Raw genomic sequence first — 7,045 nt, 5'->3', positions numbered from 1 at the left:
TGTTTCAGTTAATTTTTCAGACATTATGTTCATTTTGTACGAAGTTCAAACTAAAATGTGATGAAAGAATTTCTTACAAATTTTTTAAAGAAAGCTACATAAGATGTCGGTGGTTTACATCATGATGGTAGTTTACATGTTATTGTTATTTGAAAACATCTAACATCGCTTTTTACATGATAAATAGTTTTTATGCCCTGAACAGCAGGAGAGATAAGCATTTTATTTACGTGGCACTAGAGCTGCACTGTAGGCAATTGCCTACTATCTGAGAAACATCCCTGAGAATGATCCGAAGACATGTCATCACAGTTTTGATGAAACGTTTAATAAATACGCTCTTAATGTTGTTCAAGCATAAATGGAACACTGTCACTGCATGCGACTCACATATGCCATTGCATGTAAATGCAATTCCCTCATATGTGATCTTACCTCGATGCGATTTCTGCTTATGCGAGCGGCTCGTCTTAAAGGCTCGTTTTAAATTTCCCCTTGCTTTTGGTTTACGCATTTCCGATCACAGTTAGAAAAAATGGAAAACCTGATTGGTGCCTTTTTTCACTTATCAGGTTCAGAGCCGTGGTGGCTCAGGTGGTAGAGCGTTCACCTTCCAATGAGTTGAACAGGGTTCGAATCCCAGCAGTAGCTGGTCGATACGAATTCCGCACCCGGCTCGCATCGACTCAGGGCTGACGAAAAATATCCTTAGCGGATCATAGGTTGGAGTCCCCTTGCCGTCGTGCAAATCGTGGGAGGTTATTGTGGTTTTCCTCTCCATCTATCGCAAATGTGAATTAGTTCCAACAGGAAGTTTTCTACGAAGGCAAATTTCTCCCATTACAGAAGTTCCCTTCGCTTCTGGATTGGGTTCAAAATTACAAGGTTACGGAGTTGAACATTAATAGTCGTAAAACCAAATTGGGTCGGCTGTTCAACAACGGTTATAAAATAAAAACTAAGCAAGCTCAAGCCATGGTGGCTCAGGGAGTAGAGTGCTTTTTTCCCAAGGAACTGAACCGAGTTTGAATCCTTGTGATGACTTGTTGATATGAATTCCGCACCCTGCTCGCCCGGACCACAGTGCCAACGTGAAAAGATATCCTCTGTAGTAGACGGATCATGGGTTAGAGTCTCCTTGCCATCAAGCTAACCGTGTGAGGTTTTCATGATTTTCCAATCCACATAACGTAAAGGTGGGTTAGTTCCATCAAAAAGTTCTTCTGGATTGGGTTCAAAATTACAAGACCATGGAGTTGAACATTAGTAGCCGTAAATTCAAAAAATTTGGATCGACCGTTCAACGACGGTTATAAAATAAATAACTAATCTAGTTCTCATTCTTCCTCGACGGCGACTGGAATAAAATCGCAGATGTGATGTTTGGAGATGTGAACGAGATTCTGATTGGCGAATTTGCGTATGCGAAATTTTCACATCTATTGAGAAAATGGATAGGTAGCATCCCGAAATGAGACCAAAGTTGAAGGTTAGCATTAGCAATATTCATTATGTAAATTTTAACTGTCACTGTCACACGTTATCAGAACTGAGCGATCAAGCTTTCTTGTTGACGTTAATTTGAGTAGCCGAAAATTCACGAAAACTATTTATTTCGATTTCATTTTGCAAAAATTTTAGTGATGGAGTTACCGATATTAATATATCCCCTTTTGTAGCTTTTGCGAAGCAGATTTTCTGAAACGTATAATAACGGCGCATTGCTTTTACTCCTTAACTCTATTTTATCTCATATTACTTCAAAGGAGCCCTTTTAAATATCCTATTGATTAAAAAATAGTATAAATATGTTTGGCTCATTAAAATTTTTTTTTATTTTACACTTCACTCTTCTTAATTTGAACTCAAAAGTAAAATTGTCCAGCACTAAATCAAACTCGAATAATAATTAAGATTAAAGCAGTCTAAAATTGTTCCTTTCCTTTTTAATAATATATTTCACTTTTCGATATTTTAAATTCTGTAGAAATAATAACTTATACTTTGAGTATGATGATGCAGAATATATCTGTTGACTTTCATTTTGTTAATATTTAATAAAAATAAAGTATTTAAAAATGAGAATTAAAACTGGAATGAAATGACTTGACAGAGTTGATATTTTCTAGAAAAGAAAATGCATGGATTTTAACATGTTATGAGTAAAGAATTGTATTCTATATTCTCATAATTATCAAATCTGAACATGAATATTTACCAGAACAGCTAATTCTTTTGTTCACTGTGCCTCTGATTTGAATTGATCGAAAATATGGGAAAAAATTCCAGAAGAAAAAAGTTATGAATTAAACATGTTTAAGACTATCTTGGGTCAATGTAGCCACAACTGGGAAGAATTATTTTTTCTGATTCTTATCTATTAATATATATATGAAAAAGTAAGAAAATATATCTAGATATGTAATTATGATGATGCTGAATATATCTGTTGACTGGCATTGATTAAATATTTAATAAAAGTAAAGCATCTAATTATGAGAATTGAAACTGGAATGAAATGACTGGACAACGTCGACATTCTCTAGAAAAAAAAATCAATGGATTGTAGATGTAATGAATAGAGAATTGCATTCTATATTCTCATAATTATCAGAAATGGACATGAATATTGACTAGAACAGTCAATTTTTTTGTTCAATGTGTCTCTGATTTGAACTGACTAAAAATATGGGAAAAAATTCCTGAAAAAAAAGTCAATAGTAAAACATGTGTAACATAATGTTTGTTCAGTGTGGCTGCAATAAAGGCTGATTTATCATGAGGCATAGAGCTCCCTTATTTTCTGGGGCCTCTTAAAAGTCACAATTAAGTTGTTTTTTTATGTGTGTGTGCTTTTTGTCTATTAGAATATTTAATTAACGAAGAGTGAAGTAGATATAAGCTCAAATTTACTAATATATAGAAATTTATTTATGTTATGAATAATTTAAAAACGCTGACAATTCTGTGCCTAGGGTCCTCACAATTCTAGATCAGGCCCTGGCCACAACTGGGAAGAATTTAAAAAGTAGTAGAGAAAAATTGATATAATTTTTTTTTGCTGATTCTTATCTATATATATTTGTAAATGAAACAAAGTATATCTAGATATATTAACTATCTGAATCCCTGAAGTGAAATTAACATTTTTGAAGTTTCCAACAGCTTCGTGAAACTTAAAACATTAATATTAAAAATATTTTCTCTTTATGACCACTGTGTAGTTTGATAGAAATATAGAGAAAATGTAAAAATATACATTATAAAAAATTAGTTGAATGATTTTAAAGTAACACTGTTTCAAGTTTAAATACTTAGCGTTTAAATTACCAATAATATATTTTAGATGCTATCTGAAGCATCTTTATCCTAACTACAATTATATACTGGTATACAATGCAAAAGTACTTTTGTTACTTTTACTCTTGTTGATTCATCTTCATTTTGGCCAATCCTGAAACAAGAGAAAAATTCATAGTTTATGAAAAAATTATTAAAGGCACGCTATAATTTGAAAATTATAAAAAAAAAACTAGCATTTACAAGTACATTTTAAAAAAAAAGATTTTTATTTAAAAAATACTTTTAAAATTGAAAGTTGCTTAAAAATTTATTAATATGTCTTCCCCTTCCTGAAAAAAAGAAAAGCAATTAATAAGTTTAAAATAATCCTAACAAAGTAAATATTTGTAATGGCAATCAGAATTAAGCGCCGATAATTTTACCAGTGTGTAGTTATTATTTAAACAATGAGTTATTATTATTATTTTTTTTTTAAGATGGAGTAAAAAAAAAAGTGTTTTAAGGCAGTGTTCCCCAACCTTTTTATCACCGCGGACCTGTCAACGTTTGATATTTTTACTGCTGCTCTCTGAGGGGGGGGGGGCATTGATTGTTTATATTTTAGATTATTTTGATTTATTAATTTTAATTTAATTGTATTTAACTTCAAAATAACAAAAAGTTACACAAAAAAAATATAAAGTGATTTAACATTTTAACTTACTAGAACTTTAAATCAATGAGAATCCTGAGCTTGTTTCTTTGCAATGAGACGGTTCCATTTGGGGGTAATCGGAGACAATGACACATTACAAGCATTAAAAAAATGTATGTCACTACCTTCGAGGGCCCCTTTTTTTAAGTAAATAAAATTTTAATGGAACACAGATATTTTTAATTTGGGTTATAAACCTAGGAATTTAAATTTAGTTTCAATGAAATGGGCGGCACTGTACTATTTGATCCACGTTTGCTCCCCAACCCCCGGTCCGCGGACCCGGGGTTGGGGAGCAGTGTTTTAAGGGATGGTGGTTTAGGGCGTATTTATAGGGCTCAAAAGGCAGATAGAGCAGGCCACTCTTCTCAAAATATTTCAGAAGAACATTGTATATTAGATTATTTTTTAAGCTGTGTATGATATAAAACTATAAATATTGTTTAATGGTTTTTTTTATAAGATATTTGATAAGATATTCTTTCAAAAAATGTTTTATTGATCAGGAGAAAATACCTGATTTATAAATAAGGTTGAACTTTATTCAGATCCATCAATTCGAGAAGATAACTATATCGATGCTTATTCCAGTAATTACCACTGACAACCAGGCAATGAAACTAAAAAAAGCATCATAGGAAGGAACCACTTTGAAGGGTTTAACTCATACTTACCCTCATGCAAATCTTTACACAGTTGTCTTTTTAAAGTTTGATAAGTACCTAAATTATTTTGCACAATGACTATAATAGATGGTACAAAAAGTTACCAATGCAGTAATATTTCATTCACGTCAGATGCGATAACGTTTAGTTTGAAGTATAATTCTATTATGCTTTAGTCTAAGTTGATGCATGATTTTAAAATTATTTATTGTTATCTTTTTATTTTAGTCAGCCGATCTGCACACAGAGGAAATTTTTGTCCTGTTTGTGAGAAAAAGTTCTCTTCGAGGCAGCGGTTGTCGAGTCACATGGATACTCATAAAGACGTGAGACAGTTGCACAGATGTTCCATCTGCTTGAAAACATTTACCTTAAAAGATAACCTTAAAAAACATTTTAGATTATTCCATCAACTACATATGGATTATTCATCATCAAGGAATCTTTTAATTGGATGAGTTTTTTTTCTACATTACACATCCTATTTTATGGAGAAAAATTTTTTTTTATCAAAAAGGTCATTTGGCACTATATTTCTTATTAATATTTGTAATAGTTAATGTGATAAGTTAACTCGGGTTTCCATTTTTCAAACTTTTTCCAGTAACCTAAAATACTTTGAGGTTTTCTTCATAAAATAGCTTCCAATATTTTTTCTGTTTAGAGAACTTTTCCTCTTGATCTGATTTTTTTCTCCTTATTTCTAAAACCATTCAAACTTATTCTTTCTTTTAATCCTTTTTTATGACTCAACAAAAGAAAAATCCATGTGAATCTTCATTTTATCTGGAAAAACAAGAAGCTTTCTCGATGTATAAAATAAATTGATATTTACTTAAGTGCAAATAAATATTTTTTAATTGTATCCAGTGTTTATAAATTTGAAATATATTTTGTGTTGTTCGAAACATGTTTAAAAGTTAATCTTCATTGTAATAATTTTTTTTTTTTGTGAAATATAGCTATTTTGCTAAACATCGATTTGGCTGTAACTTTTTTTATAATTGCCATTTTTCTTTCCCAAGGTTTTGTTTGTATTAATTTTATATTACAATATAGCTCTGACTAGCGTGATTAATTGGTATCTCTTATTTGGATGATTAAATAATTAGATAACCAATGAAAAATAAGTTATTTTCTGAAAGAAAAGAGAAAAAAATTGGTTTTATTGGTAAATTAATTCATTAATTACAAAGAATTGCCATACAAATATTTTCACAATGTTTTCTGCTATTTTTGGATTTACGAATAATTTTTCATTTCTACTTTGATTCTAACTCATAGAGATGCCACAGCTTTGAAATCTGAAAGCTACACTTTACTTATGTAGTTTTGACAAGAGTTCCGCATTGTTAGTGATATGAATGATTGAAGTATGAACAATTGAAATTTTGTTGTATTAGAACACATATTTTTAACTCAATATGCTTTCATGCTTAGTATTTTTTTTAAAAGCCTTTTCAAATGTGATGTTGAAAATACTTATTTTTAATTTGTTATTGTTATCTTATTAGTGTTCATAATATTTCTTTTTTCATGTCATTCTAATTTAATTTATAAATAGTCTAGAGTTTAGTTCCAGAAATTGTTCCTTGATTGTATTATTGTTAAAAATAATTAATTTGTAAAATGCAATAAATTCAAGGCATTTTATACTGCTCATTCTTAAGCTATTAATTATAAAATTTACAAGTATGAAGTCCTAAAATTTATTACAACTCTAATGCTATTATGCCTTAAAAATTTTTTTTGTACATTTGCATTAAATGTGTTAATGTCATCAAAATTATCTATAAATTAGTTCTAAATTTGCATTAAAAGTAGACATGATTTTCTTTTATAATTGTTTAAAATAATATATATATTTTGTAATTAGTATTCTGGCCTTAAAATTTTTGTTGTATTTTGTAGCCATTTACTTTATTTTATTTGTCGATTTTATTTTAATAAAAAAAAATCCCAGTGAAATAAAAAGAGTTTTAGTTTGATATATTTTATGCATTTAGTATTTCTGCAGTATATATTTAAAAGTACATTATGGAAAAATGGTAGAGTTTAAATTATTTTATAGGGTAATTGTATGCATAATATTGTTGCTGTAAAAAAAGGTTTTGTTAATTACATTAAAATAAAAGTCCTAATAAAATAATATGTTTGATTATAAATTAGTTCTTTTCTCAAATTAAAGTACCTTATTTATTAATTTGTTAATTTTACTCTGATTATGTTTTATTGAATTGATTTATTTGTATTAAACTTTTTCTCTATATAAAAGAAGAAATTTAAAAGAGCATTCCACATTACCTACCAAAATTCTACCTATAATTTTGAATTGTGATTTGTTTTCTTTGTGATTGTTTATTTTTCTTAAGTGTGTTTCTTG

General features: G+C 29.5%; 1 non-coding gene across 2 annotated transcripts in view; it reads left to right on the top strand.

Moving 5' to 3' along the window:
• The first annotated feature begins 1,527 nt into the window (after positions 1–1,527).
• Positions 1,528–7,045, top strand: part of LOC107442207 (uncharacterized) — a 48,214-nt gene continuing 42,696 nt past the window's right edge. For both annotated transcript variants that reach the window (XR_015431235.1, XR_015431234.1), the window contains exons 1-2: positions 1,528–2,399; positions 4,891–5,179. This is a non-coding gene — a transcript (uncharacterized LOC107442207). The remainder of the gene's footprint in view (positions 2,400–4,890; positions 5,180–7,045) is intronic.

Source organism: Parasteatoda tepidariorum, chromosome 2 (genome assembly GCF_982258835.1).
Source record: "Parasteatoda tepidariorum strain Cologne lab strain chromosome 2, Ptep-v5.0, whole genome shotgun sequence".
Lineage (NCBI taxonomy): Eukaryota > Metazoa > Arthropoda > Arachnida > Araneae > Theridiidae > Parasteatoda > Parasteatoda tepidariorum.
This window is presented reverse-complemented; position numbering and strand designations above follow the sequence as displayed.